Genomic DNA, 24021 nt, shown 5'->3' with positions numbered 1-24021 from the left:
ATACACTGAATAAGGAGGTGCTATTTTTATTTAGCCACTAAGGCCTCAATCCTGCAGTGCATTGCACTTAAACAGATTTCTGTGACCATGCAGAGCACTATACACTGCAGTGTACACTTCATGCACAGTCTATTATTGAATCAGGACTGAAAGGCCAGATCCCAAAGCCAGTAAAACTCAAGAGAATTTTTGCCATTTAGTTATGGGAGTATGATCGAGCCTCACCATCAGTTAACTCTGAGCAAAATTAATCATGTTTTCTTTTAGAAGCAGTGCTAAATAAAAACCTAATTCAGATACTTCAAGTTTAGTACTGTGTACTCCAGCTAGAGAATTTTGAAGAAAAGTAGTTTACAAGATTGTTATATGATTGACAGTTTCACAGCTAAACAGATCTACAATATGATAAAGCAAAACACATGATTAAAAAGGAGCACATGTAACGCCGATGGAATTCTCTTTAATTTTTGGGAAATACTTTGCTTTTTCATGCCCAAGGACAGAAGAGGTCCTGCAATGAGGGGAAGTGCCAAGCAAGTCTATCCCACACACATCTCTCAGTAGTGACTTCTCTCCCACAGAAGTTGGCAGCTCCAACCACAACCTCCCAATCCATCATGGCAGAGGAGCAGCCAGGACAGCCACAGGAAATGCTGCAACTCTGTAAGCAGGATTTTAATGGCTTTAACAGGAAGCTAGGCAGGAGCAGTTATGGCAAACTGAGCGTGTTGTGTTCTTTTAATCATTTTGTGTTTTATTTCATGTTATTTTGCATTTGCAAAAACAGGGCTATAAGTGTTAGGTCCACCAAATAATACAAACCAATTGGCTGTATTACATCTCTGCACATTTAACTTTGTAATACCTTAAACATGTAATGCCTCTCAGTTACCAAAGCCCAATCCCATTCTGTTTGCCTAAAAAAAAAAAACAAACTTTCCTTTTGAAACTGAGAACTAGTATTTTAGTAGTATGTGACTCTAGCTGCTCTATAGGTAAACAGGATTAGCGAGGAAACTACCTGCAGTTTCTGTGGATACCACACTGACCTTTACTGTGTTTGAGTTAAATAGTTAAAAAAGCCAGTGGTCATTTAGAACAAAAAAGCTCCTTCAGTCCCTCCAGAATCACAAAGTCCAATTTTAAATCAGAAAGAAATGGGTTATTTCACGCAGAGGTAAGCACAAGGTATTTGACTAATTAGGCTGCTGGCCATTAAATTGCAGTTAACCATTTATTACAACGCTCTACTTTAACATTTATTTCTCAAGAAACAAATGAAGGTTATTACAATGTCATCTATCAGAAGAGGACATTTTCCCCTCACTCCCACTGCCTTTTTCTTTTAGCTCACAACGATAAATCTCAAGCAACAAGCACATACAAGGACATACACGTTCATTTCAGTCATCACTCCTGAACACGAGTCTCTATGGAGCTTTTTAGTATAGAAAGTGATTTTTTGCCAAACATATCTACAGTGGAAGCTGTCCCATTCCAGGCACATCCCATTTTACAGGAATAACCAAGCCCTTACCTTGCTTTAAGTTATAAGAAGAAATTGTATGCTGAATTTGGTGGTCCTAGTTCTCACCGTTTAGGAGCAGTTCTGGAACAAACAGAAAGACACACAAACTTTTTCAAATATATAGTACAGTAAAAAAACCAAGTTAACTGGCATGCTCAAATAACCAGCATCTGCTCTGCCAGTGGCTGCTCAGCCAGGGCTGCAGGTGAGAGGCCATAGGGGCCAGCAGCCCAGCCACCACGAGCCCTGCTCCAATAGTCAACACGTGATTATCCAGCACCGCCAGTTCTCAGGGTTGCTGGATAATAAAGCTTCTACTGAGGATATGGCTGTGCAGGGGGGAATAACTTTCTATACTAAAAAGCTCTGAGTTAAGCATGATCACTACTATATCCAGCCATTAATGTGAAAGGTAATTGCTATTACACAGAACTGCAAGGGGAGTAAATTAATTACTTTGTTGTAATAAACTTGTTTTTTTAAAGGAGTCAAGTAGCTGAGCACTGGAAGCCTTATGCAAGCAAAAACTTGAAAGAAAGCTGATTGCTAAACTCAGACAGCCAAAGTGAACTAAAATTAAATGAGACAAACGTAAATCAAGAAAGAAGTTAGTTTTGCACAAACATTGTACCTCAAGTTCAGCCACAAAGTAGATATTAGACTAAAACCAAAAGGAACAGAATAAAGAGTATAAGGAGTATTATCACATGATAAAATGGTTATGTGGTACCTATTTTTAAAAGAATAAATATATGACCTTGAAAATGACATATTGTAGTAAGTTAAACTGCTAAAAGGCAAGGGTTGAACTAGTTTTGGGTACCTTCAGTAAGATTTTTTCCTTCTTTTTGTGGCATTTAGAGATTGTCTCTTGCAGTTAAAAAGCTTAAAACACTAAGGAACTATAGAAAAGAAATTGTCGTGACAGAGTAAATGCCCAGAAACAGTCAGAACTGTGATAGGAAAAGACTTCAAAGAACTACTAGAAGTAGATTCCTTTCTCTATAAACTCGAGGCTACAAATGACACGTGATGTTCACCAATAAGCACGAGAAGTACAGAAAACAGCTAAAGCCATTATATTCTACTAGGAGGCTCTTCTTAATTTTAAGAATCTCCATGTTCTCATAATTCACAAATTTCTTCAAGGCAAATATTCAGTAATTTTCTGCAAAATGTTAGTTAACTAAAGTATTTAACCTTGAATAATTGACTGTGATGATTATGGCTGAAGAGCACCATTAAAACAAACAAAAAAAAAAACCAACAACATAAGCCCTTATTTACCAGCAGTAACTTTTTTCTGGGGAGGGAGTGGGGGTGGGGAAGAAACACTCCCTTAAGCTTCAGTTTCACTTATTTCCAGCCTAAATAGGACTTGTTGGGTATGGAACATTTGATAAAAATCTATCAAGCCGTTTGACGTATCCATGCATGAAAAATTAGTGATTGACAACACTTAAAATTATTCAGACTATACTTGCTCTTGGATACATAGCCACAACTTTTTAAAGCCTCAAACTTATTATGGGCTTAGCCCTCAGACAGAGTGTCTGAAACAAAAAGGCATTATTCACTCATCACTCACATTTAAGTTTGCAGATAAATGCTTAAAAAGTGCTTTACTGCATCAAAAAGCTACACAATTTTGAGACAAGCCTCTTAACTTCTCAGTTTCCCAGATCTGCAAAAATAGAATTTAGTGACCTTCACAAAGCCAAAGAATCTATCAGAACCAGGAGCAGAGTTCAAGAACTGTGGCTTTTGGTGCAGAGATTAGTCCATATATATATATATATATATATATATATATATATATATACACACACACACACACACACACACACACACACACACACACTCTCCCTCTCTCTCTCTCTCGCTATGTGAATGCTACTTTCTCACACGGGCATACACCAGGGCATAAAGGAGCATTATAATTTTTGTTCATTCATGAATCCCTTCTAAACTACTGTTAGCCCCCTCATCCTTCAATGAGTTCTATGGGTGCATGCACTCTGGCAACCCTCACAAGGCTGGACTGTGGCCTTGGTTGGCCTACATAGTAGTGCCCATATGCACTACTAAATTATGCAAACAAAGGGTACAGCCCCAATCAAGATGAATTATTTAGCATGGGGACATTAGCAAGTTCCAAGTAAAGTTACTGGACTGCTTAATCAGACAATGATTCTATGAGGAACTATAGGCTTGTTGGAAGAGATAAGAATGTAAACAGTCTGTAAACAGTGAAGGATTCATTTAGGTTCCTGCGTCCCCAAACCTTTCTACTGAACCTAATATCATCTACTCTGGAGACATGAGGGTGAGACAAAAAGAGTCCGATATTTTCCAGGTATTATTAAAGGGATAAATAGGAGATCATGGGCACAATAAAGTCAGGAGTTAAAGATATGGTCGCTGTACTGAAAACATAAAACAAAAAGAGCTGCCGGAACAAAACAAGGTTTTAGAACAGACAGTAAGCAGAACCAAAGAACAGGCAAAGAAAGGGAAAACAAGTACTCCAGCAGTAAGCCTAGCTTCCTGATGACAGAGACAAGGCGTAAGCAGTCATGCCAAGTGGACGGGCAGGAGGCAGTAACCAGGAATTAAGAGTCAGAAACCAGAGCTGGAGTCAGAAGTCACGAATCGGGGACAAGAGCCAAACACAGACTATATCTACACTACGAGATATCGATTTTAAGGTATTTAGCCTGATTTTACCAAGTGCCTGTCTTCACTGTAAATTCCATTGGTTTGATGTATGCGTGCACTAATATCAACAATGTGAGTATCATATTGTAGTAACCTGATGGGCGTAGCATTCAGATGGAACTTAAAATTCTGACCGAGGGGTAGTGAGAAAGCACCATGTCTTTAAATCAAATTCATTAGCCTCCAGAAATGTCCTGCAGATGTCTCACAGTTCTCCACTCTGGCCTCTTCCATCTCCACTGCTGTCAGGTGTGGAGGAAATCAGGCAACAGGAATATTATTTCAATTCAGCACCTGCAAGCCTGTGGCTGTAGGATCATGAGAGACTGAAAAAAATCTTTTTCTTTCCTATTAGCATGGCTTTGGGGTCTATGGCTATCTCTGCTAGTTGCCTTTTTTTTCCCCTGCACTGCCCAGCGCCAGCCGCTGCCCCCTCCACCCGCACCATGTGGCAGCTAGGCTGTGGGTGAGGGTCATGCTTGTGTGATAGGCCAGGAAACTTATTTTTTGCCATTTACATGTTCTCCTGCCCTCCACATCCCCTCCCTTCCCTCCCCTCCCCAAGAGGCACCACAGTTTAGGAACTTTCCAGGACCCAGGCACATCATGTGGCTTGACCCCAAACCAATACAATGATGTGTGATGCAAGGTGCTAGGCAGTTTGCATTGAGTGAGGGTGCCGTAGCCAGTCCGGGGCAGTCACAATTTTTGGGCCACAGAAGAAAATACTTTGCCAGGGGAGGGGCTGTCCTCTCAGAGGAAATTCTTGAAGGGGCTTTATCCAAAAGCCAAAGGGCTGCCTATAGTCTGGGGTCTTTTAGCCACCTGGGAGAAATCTCCCTCACTGGTCACAATTTTCAGGTACTAGCTGTAGCCAGCGGGTCTTTTAGCCACCTTCAGCTGTAACTGCTTCAATGACTCCTTGCTGTTTCAGTGTAATACCCAGGTCTACTTAAATATTTGTTGTAAGGGTCTCCTTTTCCTGGACGTCTACATCTTTGCCAGGTCTAAACCTAAACCCAAGCCCAGACATGATGTTAAAAGGGGCAGGTGGTGGGTCTCCCTGGCTGGTCACAATTTTCAGGTGCTGGCAGCTGCCCAGAGAAAGTCTCCAGTGGCTGATAAAGCCAGAGGCAACGGAGCATCAAGCACCCACAGGCAAGGGCTGGGACCAGACTTGCTCCCCAATGGATCATTGTTAAAGGATTTAAACTGTACTCATTCCAGTTGTGGCAGCCGTTTCTCAAGCTCCCTCTCCATAATTAACCCCTGGATCCCTGTTACCCATAGGCACCGAAAGTGCCACTGACAGTTGACTGGACATACGTTCAGTGTAATGCCCATGGGTACTTAGATGTACATTTCTAGGTGATGGATTGGGTGTAAGGGTTTTGCAGTGGTTCCGAGGACAAAAATTCTTGTTCTAAGGGTCAGACCACACCTGGAAAAGGGGACATTTGTTTAACACAACACAGGAATGAAATGTGGGAAGACATCAGCAGGTACCCACATCCACTTGCAGGGCATTTTTTTTTCCCCCTCAGGCTGCACCAGTGAAGATAGCCAGAATGCTACAGGGCTCAGGGAACTGTGGGATAAGTTCCCACAATACGCTACTGCAGCAGTCAATTTAAGCTACTTGTGTATGACAGCCATAAGTCGATTTTGTAAGGACCATGGGGGAATGTTCAAAGTGTATTGATAAAACCCAGTGTTAATAAACCGATTTTAATAAATTTGATTTTAGCTTATAGTGTAGACACAGCCTGAGTTACATGGAGTGAGGTAAAGCAGAGGATATCACACCCACGGGTGAATGCTTTGAGCAGGCACAGAACTGCAGCTGGGATCAAGGGTAGGTTTAGCGGCTCTTTAAGTCACACAGGGCAGGAAAAAAATATTCCCTTACCCCCCACTTCGTCTCACACACTACGATGAGTTACCTGCATTCACGAGGCTCCCTGAGACTGCTTCTGCTGCAGGCCCTGATTTCTGACAACTTACAGAGACCAAAATTTTCCAGGGGGCTACAACCCAGGCAATCCTTTGCCTGTGCATCTTTGTACACACAAACTTAGGCTAAGGGCATAATTTTGCAAGCTACCCCGAGTAAGGCCAAAACAGAAGAAATAGTTACAGTCTTCCCCTCTCCCTCCCTGGTTAACTCCTTGCTTTGGAGGGAGAGGGGGCATGAACAAGATAAGTGAGCAAGTTCAATAGATTAAAATCCCCCTCCATGACAGCTCAGCTGTTCTCTAGCACGAGAAGGCAAAGCCACAGCTCCACCTGTCCTTTGCCTGCACAACAGTAACATTAAATTTGATAGAAAGGCTTCTAATGATGGAAGTATCTACTACAGGCTGCACTTCCCTGACATGGCATGCCCAGGACCTGACAGGTCCTTGAACAGGGAAATCTGCCAGCTGAGAAGAGGTGTAGTGCTTCTGAACACAGACAGCCCCAGCATCTCTCCCTGGGACTCCGGCCCTGCCAAGCTCCCAGGGGCTGCCACAGGGCTCCAGCCAGGCCCTGCCCACCTCCACAGGGCTGGTGGGGACTCTGGCTCCTAGCCCCCATGCTGCCACAAGGCTGGCAGCAGCCACCTTGCCCCTGCTGCCATGAGCCAAGTGTGGGCTTCTGCTCCCAGCCCTGCTCTGCTGTGGCGCTGGCAGGAGGTCCAACTCCTAGCCCCACGGCAGTCTCCCAACCCAGGCTGCCGCAGGACAGTCAGGATCTGTGGCACCTGGCCCTCCACTACTGTGGGGCAGGTGGGGGATACAGCTGTCAGTCCTGGCGGGGCTCCTGCACTGGCTTGCTACTCTTTGGCCTGGAAACATTCGTGCTCCTCCATCCTGTCCAGGACTGCCTCAGCCGTGAGCTGCTTTCCCCCAGCGCACTTTAGGGAGACCATTAAGGGCCTGAACCTCCCCCCCCCCCAACACCCCCATTTGTAGAATAACATTGCTGGCTGTTCCCTCTTCACAAAGAGCAAAGGGAAAGTGCATGGTTTGTAAATTCCTCATTCTGGCTGGGGAGCATAGAGGTCAGATGAACCAGTAAGGAGACATGCACCCTTCCCCCTGGCTGTGCATCCTGGAGCGGCAGTGGGCAGAGAGGTGTCTCTCACTTGGGCCCAAACTGCTGCAGTGAGAGAAATCTGGAGTACTTTTCTCTCCCTGGGGCAGCGTGCATACTGAACCCTCTAACACATCCCTATCCCAGAGCAATGGTTTAAATGAAGCATTCAGACTTTCATCTTATTTTCCAAACACACCAAAATTGAGTTAAGGACCCAAGCAACAGTGTGCACACCTCCCATTTACAAGACATACTTTGAAAGATAGATTCTCCTTTATGAATTTGCAATAAGACAGATGGAGCAGAAATGTTCAGCGAGATCCCAGGATTAATTCTATTTAATAAGTGTGGGCTCTATGCACGAATGGGGTGCATCCAGATGGATCCAGTTGCAGAAGGCAGGACTGGGAATTTCTTACAAAGAAAGATCATGCAGATACAGGTAATCTTTGTGAACAGCACAACTGATTCCAAAACTTTTGGAAGTTATCACAAAAATCAATTATTCTGGGTGGCCACAATCTATCATGAATAGACTATTTCTTTATAGCATTCATTAAACTGTAAACTGGAAAGATCTACAGTTACTTAAAAAGATGATGAACTCAAACCCAAGTTATATTTCTCATTCAGAAACATCAATACAATGAACTTTAACAGATAACTGCTGAACATAAAAAGCCCATCCATTTTGTGGGGCTGTTTTAAAGCTGCACAAGATGTATTTACCATGACAAAGTGTACAGTAAATAATGAATAGTAACAGAGAGGAAGCCGTGCTAGTCTATACACTATCAAAACAAAACGCAGTCAAGTAGCACTTTAAAAAGACTAGCAACATAGTTTATTAGGTGAGCTTTCGTGGGACAGACCCACTTCTTCTGGTCTGGTTATGGTCTGAAGAAGTGGGTCTGTCCCACGAAAGCTCACCTAATAAACTATGTTGCTAGTCTTTTTAAAGTGCTACTTGACTGCTTTTTGTTTTGATAGTAAACAATGAATTAGCCTTATGAAAAATTAGTTCAACCCAAGAAGAGGGTTCCTATCCTCCAATTTAAAGTCCTAAAATGCAAAGTGATGCTTTAGCTAGCCTGTTTTTTTGTTTAAGTTGATCAGCAATTTGTTTCGCTGAGTGAAGACAGCTACTTATCTGGATATTATTGCTAGTTCAGACCTGCCCAGTTCACATCAGCATAGGCCTTATTTTAGGTTTTGCTTTTAAATTCATGTTCTTCTAGCTGGAAAACTGCAGCACTTTACCCTGACCTGAGGGAAAAAAAAGCATTTCTCCATGGCTCAAACTACATAAACATGGCAGAAATATTAACCATATTACAGAAAGTAAGATTATTAAATAATTAAACCATGCAATATATCCTTAGGCTTATCAAAATGTTGACTATACAAGGATGGCCAGTGGATGTCTCCACCATGAGAAATATTTAATTTCTCCTTCAGGCTTAAATACTGGACATTTATCACCTGAGCAATACCTGAAGTCCTTTAATTTTAAGTAGGCATCACTGTTGACCTCCATCCTACCAAAGAGCAGATGGAGGGGTGGAGAGAATAGTGCCAAAGGAACACAAATGATGGAAATTCAGTGAATCACACCTGACTTCACAAGTGCTGTGTAGTCACCTATAGATCATGTAGATCATGTATGGTGGTGGGAGAATACCAGGTGGCGGGTATTCCCATTCCTAATGAGACAACTGAGGAAGCATGTGATATAATTTGGTTGGATGCTCAAAAAACTTAACCAAGTGTTATCCTACATAATAATCCAGGGTAATGGTAACATTACCACTTCTGAATGAGGTAGCTCCACTTTAGATTGAGGATCTTTGGTTTCCTCTGACTTGTACTCTCAGCCTTCCACTCTTAAAATGGGCAACGGATAACTACATCTTAAAAAATACTAAAGAGGAAATCAAAGGTACACTTGCAGACTGACTGTTAGCCTTGCTCAGCACGAAACACAGAAGGAATCACTACAGGGGGCATGAATGTTGAAACTAGGAGAAGCAAGCAAATGCACTGGTCTTCAGGAAACTTTCATTGACTTTAAAATGCAGTGGCTGCAAACAGCATCTGCTGTAGAGTCTTTTGAAGCAGGTCCCATGTGGGGCATGTCACCCTTAATCATCAACTTCTCACATTTATAGTCCAGTGTGTTGATGGTGATACGAGCTGCTGGACCATTCTACTGTACAAATGTGAAGTGAATCACCAGCAAGTACTGTATCATAGCCTACAGTAAGCCCCAGACAAACCTGGGAAAAGTTAGGACTATAGGATCCTGACACTTACCTTTTTCTATATGGGCTGCAGTAATTTGTTGTGTTTCTAATGGAAATCAGTGAAAGACATGGAAAGATAGCAAACTGGGCTTGGCCACCAACAACTAGAAGGAGCTTCAAGAATGTGATTCAGCCCACAGAATGCCCTGGAAAGAGAACACCACATTCTAAAAACTAGAAATCCAGGTTAGTTAGATTTCTCAGCAATTTGGGAGTGAGAATTACCTCAGGTCAGAGGGCAATGCTGCAGCAATCTAGAAGGGCTGTAGGGATTTCAAGTGCAATTAAAGCTGCCTGAGTTTATGTGAAATCCTGCAGAGGTGCACACACCAAAAACATGCCTATATAGGCAAAGCTGCTCAAACCATAACTATATTAGGTCTTATCCTGATCTCAACTGAAATAAACAGGATTTTCCATGGACTTCACCAGAAGTAATTCAAAGCATGCAAATAACTATAATCAGAGAAGCATCAGTGTCTGGTTTAATACAGCTTGTCCTTTTTCAAAAATCAACATATTTTTGTACAGCAGCAGTGCCCAGAGGGCCCCACAGAGACAAGGGCCTATTCAGCCATGCATTGCATAGACAAACTTCTTCAAAATAGCTCAAACCATGAAGAGCTTACAGCTGAAGAATCAGAACATCCACTTTAAAAATGTTAGCCAGTGTAATATTTGCATTTTAAAAGTCATATCTAAGGACATCCAGCATTGTTATTTAAAGAACTACAAACATTCCAACAAGCCTGTTTTGGAAAACCCATCTCCTTTATCTCACTTTCCTTGAAGGCTTGAAGGCTAACAAATTTATTTATTAGGCAATGAGCTTAGCTCTTCCCCCCTACCCCCAAGAATAAAACCAACTATTTGGAATGGCTTCCCATTGACACTAGCTGCTAAAACAGTCCTTTAGGAGTGTTCAACAAACTGCAATTCAGGCAGTTCTATAAAATTGAGTTTTGTGTTTGATATTTGTAATTGATCTTGATTTTAATAATGCTTGAAAAAAGTCATACCTGAGCCTGTTGAGTCCAGATAGCAAAATACCTGTGCTACCATCCGTAGTTATAATCCATAATTAAATTTTAAACCAAGCAAATTGGTTGATAGACTAGCCACACTATGCTTTCACAAAGGAATAATCATATGTGAAACACTATTAGTTTATGCCAGTATTTCTATGGACAGATGTATTTTCAGAGTAATTAAAGGGAGGGATAGCTCAGTGGTTTGAGCACTGGCAAGCTAAACTCAGGGTTGTGAGCTCAATCCTTGAGGGGGCCACTTAGGATCTGAGGCAAACAGATTTTTTTTTTTTTTAAATAAAAGTCAGGGAGAGAGATGGCGCTTGGTCCTGCCAAGAGGGCAGGGGACTAAATTTGATGACCTTCCAGCTCTGAGATGTGTATCTCCATATACTTAAGTATAAAAGCATAATTCACGAAGAAAATGTTGTTTCTACACTGTGTGTACTACCACGGCTATGAAAATTGTTGGCATATATAATATGCAATGCATGTTGCTAGAGGGGAATAGCTCTCATTCTAACACATACAAAAGAGCCCTTTTTTAAAAAAGTTAGGCTTTATTGGGGGAAAAAATAGCATGTATAGGCCTAAAGTTCAGCTTCCAGATTCTGGTAGGTATATCTTTAAATACCACACAAAATTAAAAACAAGGGCTGACAGTTCCAATCATTGTATGCATGTATTACTTGCTGTCATAGCCTGATAGCAGACCTTTGCTGATGTTAGAAGTGACTTGGTCCAGTCTTTTTTTTCCTTTATTAAAAATACTAAAAACAAGCTCTATTTAAAAACAAAAACTACATACACGTCAAAATCAACTAAGCCATACCTGTCCAAGTTGCAGTTATCTATAGTTTTGGGTTGCTCGTCAGTTGCTATCATGCAAGACAGACAAGGAGTTGAGAGAACTCAAACTGGAAAAAATGTGCTCACCTTGATAATGTTTTTCTGATTTGTCAACATTGATTACTATTTTTGGTTCTCTGTGCCTTAAATATTGAGTCTGTTCTGGTATGGCTATGGTCTGAAGAAGTGGGTCTATCCCATGAAAGCTCATCACCTAATAAATTATTTTGTTAGTCTTTCAAATGCTACTGGACTGCTTTTTTGTTTGGAAAAAATGCTGGTATTTGTCTTTAAATATTTCCCATTCTGATAGCTAACTCTGAAAGGAAAAGAAAGGTTACTCACCGTAGTAATGGTGGTTCTTCGAGATGTGTCCCCATGGGTGCTCCACATAAGGTGTCGGGCTCGCCCGGCGCCGCAGATCGGATCTTCCAAGCAGTTTCTGCCGGACCGCGCATGCGCCGGTGCGCGCCGCTCCCTTGCGCGCTCCTGGCCACGTGCACGATCCGGTCCCCGCCAGTTCCTTGACCAACCGCCTCGGATGCTCCTGCAAAAAACACTAAACAGAGATCCAAAGCAGGGAAGATGGGCGGGTAGTGGAGCACCCACGGGGACACATCTCGAAGAACCACCGTTACTACGGTGAGTAACCTTTCTTTCTTCTTCGAGTGTCCCCGTGGGTGCTCCACATTAGGTGACTACCCAGCAGTAACCCAAGATAGGAGGTGGGTAATCGGATCATGTACAGCTTGTCCCCGAGAGGACCGCTGTCGAAAGGCGGATATCCTCTTGGAATACCCTGTGAAGGGCGTAATGTTTGGCGAAGGTGTCATAGGATGACCAGGTCGCCGCTCTGCAAATGTCTTTTAGCGCAACGCCCTTGAAAAAGGCTGTTGATGCCGCCACCGCCCTAGTGGAGTGAGACCTGGGCGTGGCCAGTAAAGGAGTCTGAGTTCGTAGCACATTTTTATGCAGGATACGATGTGCTTCGAGATTCCCTGCGAAGAGAGACCTTCTCCTTTTGATTTGGGAGCGAGAGAGACTAGGAGTCTATCCGTTTTCCGGAAGGACTTGGTCCTGTCTATATAGAGGCTAGCGCCCTCCTCACGTCCAGGAGGTGTAGGCGCGCCTCTTTGTTAGAGTTAGGAGGCTTTGGATAAAACGAGGGTAAGACAATAGGTTTGTTAATGTGAAACTCAGAAGAAACTTTAGGAACAAAGGCTGGATGCAGCCGTATGGTTACCGCCTCCTTGGAAAAAACAGTGCAGGGTGGCGTTGCCATAACTGCCGCAAGCTCGCTCACCCCGCGAGCTGACGTGATTGCGAGAAGAAAGGTCGTCTTTATCATAAGGAGGCGGAGGGAAACCGTGGCCAAAGGCTCGAACGGTGGTCCTGTTAGCGCATTAAGCACCAGGTCCAAGTTCCACGAAGGTGGAAGCAGTTTCCGAGGGGGGTATAGGTTTACCAACCCTTTGAGGAACCTGGTAACCATGGGATGGGCGAACACCATGTGCCCTTCTTCTTCGTGTCTGAACGCCGAAATGGCGGCAAGGTGGACCTTTAACGAGGATAGTGAGAGTCCTCTCGAGGTCCAGTAAATACTCTAATATTACAGGTATAGGCACCGAAAGGGGGGCTAGCTGTTTGGTAGAACACCATGCTGTGAAGCGAGTCCATTTCTGCTTGTAGGTCTTCCTGGTGGAAGTCCTCCTGCTGCTTTCTAGGACTTGTTGCACTTCCTCCGTACATGTGCTCTCTAGGGAGCTGAGTCATGGATTAACCACACTTGTAGTCGCAGGCCTTGGGGGTGCGGATGCACTATGGACCCCTGGGCTTGCGTGAGCAGATCCGGCGCCACCGGAAGGGGCATTGGTGGACAGTCCGACATGCACAGGAGTAGAGGGAACCATTGCTGTCGATCCCACATTGGGACTATCAGGATCATTCGGGCTCCTTCCCTCCTGGCTTTCTGCAACACTTTGTGGATCAGCACTGTGGGAGGAAAAGCGTAAAGCAGGGGGCCCCTCCAGGAGATCGCGAATGCGTCCCCCAGGGACCCCCGTCCCAGTCCTGCCCTGGAGCAGAATCGTGGGCACTTGTTGTTGTGTTGCGTGGCAAACAGGTCTATCTGGGGAAAACCACATGCGTGAAAAATTGGTCGTAGCAGATCAGGACGGATCTGCCACTCGTGCGCGAGTGCGAAACGCCTGCTCAGCTGGTCTGCCTTCACATTGTGAGCGCCTGGTAAGTACGAGGCTTTCAAGATTATATTGTTGGCGATGCACCAGTTCCAAAACCGGATTGCTTCCGCACATAAGGCCCAGGACCGAGCTCCTCCTTGCCGATTGATATAAAACATGGTGGAGGTATTGTCTGTACTGATCCCGACTACTTTGCCTTGTATATGGTCTCGAAAGTGTCTGCAGGCATTGAACACTGCTCTGAGCTCCAGTATATTTATGTGCAGTGACTGCTCCGTGGAGGACCACAGCCCTTGCGTCACCTCTTCGCCCATGTGTGCTCCCCACCCTATGAGGGAGGCATCTGTAGTAAGAAAAACCGATATTTGTGGTTGGAGGAAGGGTACCCCTGTTAGCAAGTTCTTGGGGTTTACCCACCATTGCAGGGATTTGCGCACCTCTGTTGTGGGCGACACCACCCTGTGAACGGTGTGTGCTGCCGGTTTATAGACGCTCGCCAGCCAGTGTTGCATGCTGCGCATGTGTAACCTGGCGTTCTGTACTACGAACGTCGCTGCTGCCATGTGGCCCAGCAGCTGTAAGCACGTCAGAACCGGCACCGTAGGGCTGAAGGTGATGACTTGCACGAGGGAGCTGATGGCCCGAAAGAGTGTCTCTGGTAGATACACTCTCGCTGTAAACAGAATTTATGCGTGCCCCTATGAACTCTATGTCCTGTGTGGGGTCTCTCTTTGATTTTGCTAGATTGATAACCAGGCTGCGCGAAGAGAACGTGCCTGCTGTGACGCGTATGATGCGTAGTACCTCCTCCTCCGAGGCCCCTTTGAGTAGGCAGTCGTCCAGATACGGGAATATAAATACCCCCGTCTGTGCAGGTAGGCTGACACCACTGCCAAGGTCTTGGTGAAGACTCTGGGGGGCCGAGGAGAGGCCAAACAGTAGGACTTTGTATTGAAAATGTTCTTTGCCTACCATGAACTGGAGGAATCGTCGGTGAGCCGGATGGATAGTTATGTGAACATACGCGTCTTGTAAGTCGAGGGCTGCGAACCAATCTCCATCATCTAGTGCCGTAAGGATGGAGGCGATTGTGATCATCCGAAAGCGTTGCTTGTGCAGGTACCGGTTGAGGCCTCGAAGATCTAAGATGGGCCTCCAGCCTCCTGTCTTTTTCTCCGTGAGGAAGTACCTCGAGTAGAACCCTTTCCCTTGCAGTTGCTCTGGAACTCTTTCCACTGCCCCATGAGCATGAGATGGTCTACCTCCTGCTTGAGCCTCGCTACGTGGGAGGCCTCCTGGAGGTGGGGCCTGGGTGGAGGTAGCGGCGGTGGGAGCGACTGGAAGGAGATGGCGTACCCCGTGGCTATGATCTCCAGCACCCATTTGTCTGTGGTGATCCTTTGCCACTGGTCGTAGAATGGTCAGAGGCGATGGTAGAATAACCGCTTCAGATGACCTTGTGCGATGGTATTGATGGCGCAGCCCTGGATCTGTGCGTCAAACTTGTGGCCTTTGGCCCTGCCCCGAGGACGCACGGCTCTGTTGGGAATGTCGCCTGGGAGTTCTGTACTGCTGGTGCTGTTGATGTCGCCCTTGCTCATAACCCCTGTGGTACTGGGGGCGCTGTTGCTGGTACTGGTACCGCCTTTGTTGAGGGTAGTACTTTTTCTTTCTGTATGGAGGGGTGTAAATCCCCAGGGTCCTAAGGGTGGCTCTTGAATCTTTACTAGAATGAAGGACCAAGTCAGTTGATTCAGCAAACAGCTTCTGCGAGTCGAAGGGAAGATCGACGATCTTTGCCTGCAGATCCCTCGGTATACCTGAAGTCTGGAGCCAGGACTCCCTTTGCATCACCACTGCTGTAGCTGTGGAGCGTGCTGCTGTGTCCGCAACATCCAAGGCGATCTGAACTCCCATCCGAGGCCGCGTAGCCTTCTTGCACGATGGCCTTGAGCGCCGGTTTCTTGTCCTCTGGAAGCGAGTCCATGAGGGAGGTTAACCTAGTGTAGTTGTCGAAATTGTGGTTTGCTAGATGCGCTGCGTAATTTGCCATTCGCAACAGTAGTGTGGAGGAGGAGTAGACCTTTCTGCCGAACAGCTCTAGCTTCTTGGCATCTTTGTCTGTTCCCCGTCTTGAATTGAGATGTCTTTGATCTTTGTTGCGACGACTACCACCAAGGAATTTGGTTGTGGGTGGCTGAACAGGAACTCCATGCCCTTCGCCAGCACGACGTATTTCTTGTCCGCTCTCTTGTGGACAGGCGGGATAGTCGCAGGGGTCTGCCATATCATAGTGGCGGACTCCAAGATTGCTTCGTCAAGCAGTATTGCTATTTTGGAGGAGGCCGGAGGTCTCAGATTTTTGAGGAGCTTATGGTGTTTCTCTTGCACCTCTGCTGTCTGGATGCCTTGCGTGAAGGCCACCCTTTTAAACAGCTCTTGAAACTGTTTGAGGTCGTCCGGAGGATGGACGTCCCCCGGGGCCGTAGCCTCGTCCAGGGAGGAGAGCGAGGAACCACTAGGATACGCCTCTCTGGACCCTTCCGGTTCCTGTTGGTGATGGTACATCCGCTCGCTGGAAGCTGGCAAGGGAAAATCTCGGGGTTCCATAACCAGTTCCCCCTGAGATACTTGAGTCTCTGTCCCCGTTCGCGATTGCCCTCGGGGATACGGGACCGTCTGCAGGGATCTTTCCCTGGTAGATTGCCGGTGGTGTCTATGCCCCGGCATGATAGGGACGACCATGGCAGCATGGGCACTGTTCTTGGGAAGGTGACCTGGACCACTCCCTTGGTGCATACCCGCTGCGTCTGGGGGAGCGAGATCGTCGAGAGACCTGGGACACTGGAGAGAGCGATTTGTGATAGTACTCCAGCAGCTCAAACCCCAAGAAGGGTGAAGGTGGTCCCAGCCAGGGTGAGGCTGGTTGTAAAAATGGAGACGGGGGCTCCGGGTAGGCTAGGGGGGACCCCTGCCTTCTAGTTGGAGTCTGCAGCATGAGCGGAGGGCTAAGAGAAAACAACTCTGCAGCCCTGTCTGGAGAGGGGCTGCAGTGCCTTGTTTTCTGTGCAGCCTTCCCCCTCCCTTGAGGGGGTGGCTGCACCCCCTGACGTGCAGGGGATCTCAGCCCTGTCCGCGCTGCGCTCGGCACGCTCATGGGCGGTGCCCTCCGGTGCCTGCACGCTGCGTGCCTGCGCGCTCTGCACCGCCAGTTCCCCGGGGGTCGGTGCCGCTGCCTGCGGTGCCGCCGGTACCGGCACTTGTTTAGGCGCCGCCCTGCCTGCGGTGCGGGGCGGCTGTTTGATCATCGGAGGCTGAGCCGCCTCCACGTGGCTCTCCGTGCTGCCGACGATCAGCTGTTGCTGCAGCTGGGGGCTGTGCGCTCCTCCCGTCCCGCTCGCTGTTGCTGCCGGCAGGGATCAGGTTGGGGAGACTTTCCTCCGTTTTTGCGCTGATGGGGTGAGGGAGGCAGCTTTCCTTTTATGGGCCCCGGAGGGTCCCTCCTGCTGCGGCCGCTCCGGCATGTCTGGCTGGAGGGCCTTGTCGAATAGCAGCATTTTAAGCCGCATCTCCCTGTCCTTCCTTGCTCTGGCTGTTAATTTTGCACAGAAGGAGCATTTGTGTGTGACATGGGACTCCAAGGCACCTTATACAGTGACTGTGCCCATCAGACGCTGGCATTGCCTCTCGGCAAGACTCACATTTCTTGAATCCTGAAGAGGACATTGTTGGTGAGTCTTTTAGTTGTTAATGAGGTACTTAGCACCTTCTCTGTGCTGTTTTCCCCCTCTCCGATAGCCTGCCACGGCAGGAGGGCTAATGGCCCTAGGCTCCTGGCCTCCGGTGCTCCGCTTGTTACTAGGACTGGACTGAATGCCGTCCCGCTTGTTATTTTCAAAAAAACAAACAAGAAACAACAACTGGCTAACTTAACAATAGCCTAAGAACTTGAAAACTTTTAAAGAAAACAACTAAAAACCACTGAATACGCTAACTTGGCCGTAGCCTAGTCGGATTCCGTCTGCAGCTGACGGCGGTTAAGAGGAACTGGCGGGGACCGGATTGCGCACGTGGCCAGGAGCACGCAAGGGAGCGGCACGCACCGGCGCATGCGCGGTCTGGCAGAAACTGCTTGGAAGATCCGATCTGCGGCGCCGGGCGAGCCCGACACCTAACGTGGAGCACTCACGGGGACACTCGAAGAAGAAGCCCAGTTATTGCTCAGCTTTTAAAGTACGCAAGGTAGCTAGCATAAAACATTGTTAAGGTGTGACAGTCAGATCACAAATGTGAGTTACAAAGACACTTGAAAACGTGATTTACTTACCTGTTATTTACTTATGGCACCCAAATATGCATGTTTGTTAGTTACCAGAGGTTATTCAGAAGTACTGGGCTGCTGGAAGGGTTGTGTTTTAAGCTCAGCATGGCCATACGTGTATCTTACATGGTTTTTTCCACATAAAGTCCTCTCCAGTCCCAAATATCTTTGGTTACTAGTGCTTCCTCAAAAGGGTACACACAGCAGTTGTACAGAAGTTTAAAGTACTCCGAGAACAAGTCTAACTGCACAGAAAAACAAGTTTAGCAGGGCAGCATGAGGTTAGAGTACTTAAGGAAACACTGCTGTGCCAGGCCTAGTGTTGCCTTCCCATTATACAACGGTGTGGAAGTCACTAGTTTTGGAATAACTGGTGCAGATCTACGCCTGTGCTTTTGCAAACAGAGGAAAGAATCATTTTCAAATACTGTGTACAGAACCTGTACTGGACACTTAAAACTCCTATTGAATTTCATGTCATTTGCACATGCTTTGGACTCAGGAATAGATGGGCTCACACACCGTAGGGACAGAAGGATCATCTAGTCTGACCTCCTGCACACTGCAAGCCACAGAAACTGCCCACCCTGTTTTGCACTAGACCAGGGTGGCCAACACATGGCCCACAGGACAGAATCCAGCCAGAAGAGCCTTTTCATCTGGCTTGCGGAGCCACCAGCAGCGCCATTTTGACAGCCAGCTTTGGGGCGAATGGTCAGCAACATGCAGTGCCAGAGAAGCATGTGGATCTTTAAGGAGACACTTGCAGTTCTGGAAGCTGCTGCCACCACTGACTCCTCCTCCAGCTCCCTGCCCTGCCACACTGAAATAAAGGAACTCAGTTTAACTGGTTTAATGGCCAGCAGGAGGGATCCCCCCCGACAAGTTAATTAAACCAAGTGCCATTATTTCAGTGCGGCAGGGCAGGGAGCCACCCACACTGCAAGTGGGGGAAGTCAGTAGCAGGGCTATGGGGAGCCACACAGCCATGTTGAGGAGGAGGTGGACCAGTGAAGGTGGGGGACAGCAGCAGCAGCACACAGAGCTCCTGTGTGAGGTAGGTGGGTGGGGGGAGAGTTTGGGGCTAAGAGGGGTTAAGCCTGGGCAAGTGTTGGGGGTTGGAATATTTGTGTTACCTTTTTACTACATGAAATATTAAATTGAACAATAATGCTTGAAAAATGTGGACATGTAAAAAATTAGTTGCACCCATGTTATTGCAAAGTGACTTGTTTGATATTTTATGCAGTTAAACCTGGAGGTGGGGTGGTTTGGGCCGATTTTGTTTGGCCCACAGGACATGTAAAAAAATTTCCATGTGGCCCGCAATGAAAAAAGGTTGGCCACCCCTGCACTAGACCCATAACCTCTACCTGAGCTACTGAATTACTCACAGTGGGATTTAATGACATTAACTTAGAGAATCCACCATTTACATTAAGTTAAACCACGATGTGATTTATACCCCATGATGCCATACCCCATGGTCTCTGTCAATCTGATTCACAGGAAAATTCTTCCTATCCAACTCCAGATATGGCAGACAGTTGGACCCTCAGCATTTTGACGCGACCCAAGAGTTGGGCAAGAATCCTCTATAGAAACTCAAAGTCTCAAGTAAGACATCTAAAATTAGCAGAAACGTGTCAATGTTAGCCTTAATATCTACGCTTTAATTTCTGATCTGTAAAACAGAATAATTCTGCCTTAAGCACAGGAGCACTTTGAAGACAAGCTTACAAAGCACTCACATACTACAGTACGGAGTGTCATCAAAAAAAAAAAAAAAGCCAATGAGGAAATTAATCTGTAGTTGCTCTTACACAACAAGAGATGGATAGGGTCGATTTAACCCCACCCACAATTAACAATGAATCTCAGAAGATACCCCATTCAGAAAGCACCACTCACACCTTGTGCACTGAATGAGGCAAGGGTCCTATGGAAAAAAATAGGATGAGACCAGGCAGTTAAACACTGTATTATGATGCATATGCCCAACGGGCTGAATTAAGACCGGATGGGCAGTCTTAATCCTAGTACTTCCCAACCTTTCCATTGCACTGTGCACTTAGAAAGACTCCGCTTTTTTTTTTTTTTTTTAAATATTTAAAAATACAACTAAAGGAATGATTCAATTACTATGCAAGTCAATGGAAAACTTCCAGTGAACTTCAAAGTGAGAACAACTGAACCCTTAAAAATGTGGAGGAAGGAGTTGGAAGAAGGTGATAAAAATCAACATTTACTTCTTTTGGTACAGTCTCATTGTGGATGTTTTTATTTTTTAATGAAACCTCAATATGGTACTTATTAAACAACTTTCTAAGCAGCACGTTAGTGCTTTTGGTATCAACTATGAGAGAGAATTCTGTTTATTTTGCCCCTGCAAAGTAGCTCCATCTATTCTCCCTTTTATACTGAAAATTAATATCCTGTTCAAAATTAATGATTATCAGAGTCATCAATGTTTTACATGGCAAAGTGAGATGATATACCAGAAGATTTACCCAGAGTTACTTGGGTCCTTCAGGGCAGGGAGCTGGAGGTACAGAATGCAGGAGTCAGGGCAAGGGATTGGGAAGTGTGTGAGGGGTGGATTAAGGCAAGAGGGCGGGAGGTGGGGAAGGTACTGGTGGCACTCCTCAGGGCCAGGCCAATGGGTGAGGTGATGCCCAACCACTGGATCTGCTCCCTGGGGCCAGGCTAGTGCAGTGGAGGCTGTGTTAACCAGTTGCCACTGTTGCTGCCCTGGGTCAAGCCAGGGCAGTGGCAGTCTCGCTGCCTGTTGCTCTGCAGTTCTCCAGGACTTTCCAGGGTGTGCTTGCTTGCTGCCGTCCCAGTAATCATTCTGCACTATGACTGTCCCGGCTACCAGGTCTTTCCCTTTGTTTGATGAGAAACAACTGTATTTCATGCACATCCCATTGTCGTGGCACAACCAGGGCAAGGGACTGGACTCGATGACCTCTGAAGGTCCCTTTCAGTTTTATGAGATAGGTATATCTACATATATTTAAAAAAAAAAAAAAAAAACACCACACATACCTGATCTTATTTTAAGGTATGAGAAGAGGTTGGTGGTCTAGCGCAGCAGTGAGCAAAGCGGGGGGCAAGCGCCCCTTGGTGGGATGTGAAGTTTCAAAAAGGGGGGCAGCATAGCATGATTGGCTACTGGATTTCAGGGTTATCCATCTCATTAAAAATGTTGAAATAGGTTACTGTTTTTATGCATGTGTAGTCATATTTATACATCAAGAAAGATTTTGCATTTTACATACTTAGCACGTCCTTTTTTTAAAAAAGAAAAGGTTTTTCCTTGTTTGTTTTATTAACATGACCCTAATAAAAAATTTCTGTTGGCTTGGATTACATCAGACAGGTGATGGGTGGGGAAGGGTGTCCTGCTACCCGCACAAATGAAAAGTGGGACCCGACGTAAAAGGTTGGCTTAGCCCTGATCTAGTTCTTACCATTTTAGGAGGAGTTCTTGAACAAACTCAGTTAGTTGGCTGGACAGACAGATGCACAAACTCTCAAATACAAAGTCGATTTTAAATTAGACTTTACTGTCAGATACAGCACAAAAAACCCTCCTGTTGTGTAAATGACAGTCTCATTACCAATTCAGATATGTAGCAAGCAGCAATAATTTTGACAAACCGCTAGCCGATGTTATCAGATATGCTACTGTAGGCTGGAATCCATTTCTTAATGTCTAAAATTTTTTTAAAGAAAGCAACTATAGCTATTTCTCACTTCTGACTTTGTAATAGGTTTCTATGCTGAAAGTTGTGTTTCTTTGAGAATTAAAAGGATACTTGCTTACATACGTTCCCGAAACTAAATTTCTCCTTCTGAAGTTTCACTGCTGTCTGTTATTACTGGACATACACAGCCTTTTAACTGAGCAACAGGTTTGGTAGTTCCCTAGGTACCTGGTGTGCACGTTAAGGCAATTCAATTTGTCACTATATTCAAAAAATGAAAACCAGTTATAACTGTGATTAGGTTTCTGAAGTCAGAAACCTATGCCCAGGTCAAAGTTTCCCTACCCTCAGAAAATATTACAAACTCTCTGTTACGGATAGATGCCATAACACAGATGAGCATAACCGCAAGACATTTTTCAGTTAATGAAGGTTTATGAAACATCGGGAGGAAAGGGGAAAGTAGTTAAAAAGGAAAGCCCCCTCTTTTAAATGAGCAAAATATCAGAAGCCTGTAAAGAGCTCAGCCTGATGTCTTCACCGCTAATTTAGGTTCTGAACACGGACAGTGCTAGTTTAGGGCTATTGCTGTCCCCCCTTGCAAAGACAGCAGGAAAGGGACAGAGTTCCCTATGAAGCACTGGAATGTTCACATTCTGAAATTTCACTGGCATGTTCTGCAGGGCTTGAAAGCGGAAGGTGGGTGGGCTGCAAGAGGCAATGGAGTAGAACTCAGCAGCAGAAATAAAGGCCCCTAATTTAAGACTGAAGGCTACCGTTCTCTCACTGTGGAGAAAATGAAATCCTACTTTCTGCAGAGAAAGAGAAAAAAAGCATGTTGGTTTGTGAGTCCATGGTTAAGTTAAGGAGTCAGGTTTACAGAGATTCACCAGTACAACTGGAACAAGGTACAGACAGAGGTTCCATATGCTGAACTTGTGTTCAGTGCATAGCCTGCAGCACAAAAAGGCAAGTAGCATCTTTGCATACGTCCAGGAAGATGAGGGACACAGACACCTCTTATGTGTGCCCTTTTCCACTGGATCTTTTGGTTCCAGCTCAAACATCCCAGATGCAAAGTAGTACCAGTATAGGAATTTAGCTGCACAATGGCACTGAAACCAAGTAAAAAGCTTAAGAGCTACATAAATGCCAATAAATCAACTGAAATCTGTTACCGATTGAACATCTCTGGTCTGGCAGGACCACAGATGTTGCTGGATGAGAGCACCCCAGGAGCCCAGTGGCCCCAGGGTCCACTAATGGCCACTGGGAGAGCCTTGAATACAGCAGCAGAGGTACTGGAACTGACATTACCTGGTCCAGCAAGCTCCTTTGTTTGGGACCGGTCAGGTCATGAGGGTTCCGGACCAGGGAGGTCTAACCTGTACCAATAAAAAAAAAAAAAAAAAAAAAAAAAGAAATGTTGTTAGAACAAAAGCCTCTGGCCATGGAACCTATACCACTTCTGGGCATGGAGCATAGCTGTGCAAAAGAAACTTAAGCTACTGGAAAATGTATACTCTGAAGGTTTTGTGCTACGAAAGTGTGGTGTGCTCTTCACAAGTCAAAATGGGTTTTGTTTTTCTAGAGATCCCAAGAATTCAATGGGGAAACTGTAAAATACATAGGCAACCCTGAATAACTCACTTGTTCAAATATATCAACTGACAGTGAGGCCACTGGAAAACCTAACAGTCCTAATAATGCCATTGAACTTCAGCAGCCATGTGTGTCACACATAAGCTGCATCTCTTTGCAGCTAGCTGCAAAACTAGAATTCTGCACAAAAGATTCTCAAAATAACTGCCTGCTCAAAATAAAGTTCTGAAGAAATCCTGTCAGCATAAGGTATAAACTTGCAGCTTTAATATTAAAATTAACTGAAATATGTCTGATACCAATAGCTAAGACTAATTTAACAAACAAAAACAACTGCTCATCGATCCCTGAAGAAACAAATGCAGTTCTGAATTAAGATAAATTTAATAAATTGCCTACGGAGACTGTGGAATCTCCATCCCGGGAGATATTTATGAACTGGTTAGATAGATGTCTGTCAGGGATGGTCTAGACAGTACTTGGTCCTGCCATGAGGGCAGCAGGCTGGACTTGATGGTCTCTCGAGGTCCTTTCCAGTCCTAGTGTTCTACGATGATTCTACCTTTGAGTCTTATGGCAGATATGGTTACCTTTTACCTAGTGTGTAGTGTCTAAATAGACAACTTTAGCAACTCTAATTTAACTTGGTAAAAACTAAACTATTGTCAAAAAAATATATATAT

At 45.4% G+C, this 24021-nt stretch overlaps 1 long non-coding RNA gene across 4 annotated transcripts in view; it reads right to left on the bottom strand.

The window, feature by feature from the left end:
* Window positions 1-24021, bottom strand: part of LOC142009104 (uncharacterized) — an 81173-nt gene that overhangs the window by 44332 nt on the left and 12820 nt on the right. For 2 of the 4 annotated variants that reach the window (XR_012644329.1, XR_012644330.1), the window contains exon 2: window positions 23054-23121. This is a non-coding gene — a long non-coding RNA (uncharacterized LOC142009104). Of the gene's footprint in view, window positions 1-1537; window positions 1610-2159; window positions 2190-23053; window positions 23122-24021 lie in introns of all 4 variants that reach the window. The other 2 variants (XR_012644332.1, XR_012644331.1) reach the window with 2 other exon arrangements.

This window comes from Carettochelys insculpta, chromosome 2, assembly GCF_033958435.1.
Source record: "Carettochelys insculpta isolate YL-2023 chromosome 2, ASM3395843v1, whole genome shotgun sequence".
NCBI classification, from domain to species: Eukaryota; Metazoa; Chordata; order Testudines; family Carettochelyidae; genus Carettochelys; species Carettochelys insculpta.
Note: the sequence above shows the minus strand (reverse complement) of the source record. Positions and strands in the feature narration are given on the sequence as shown.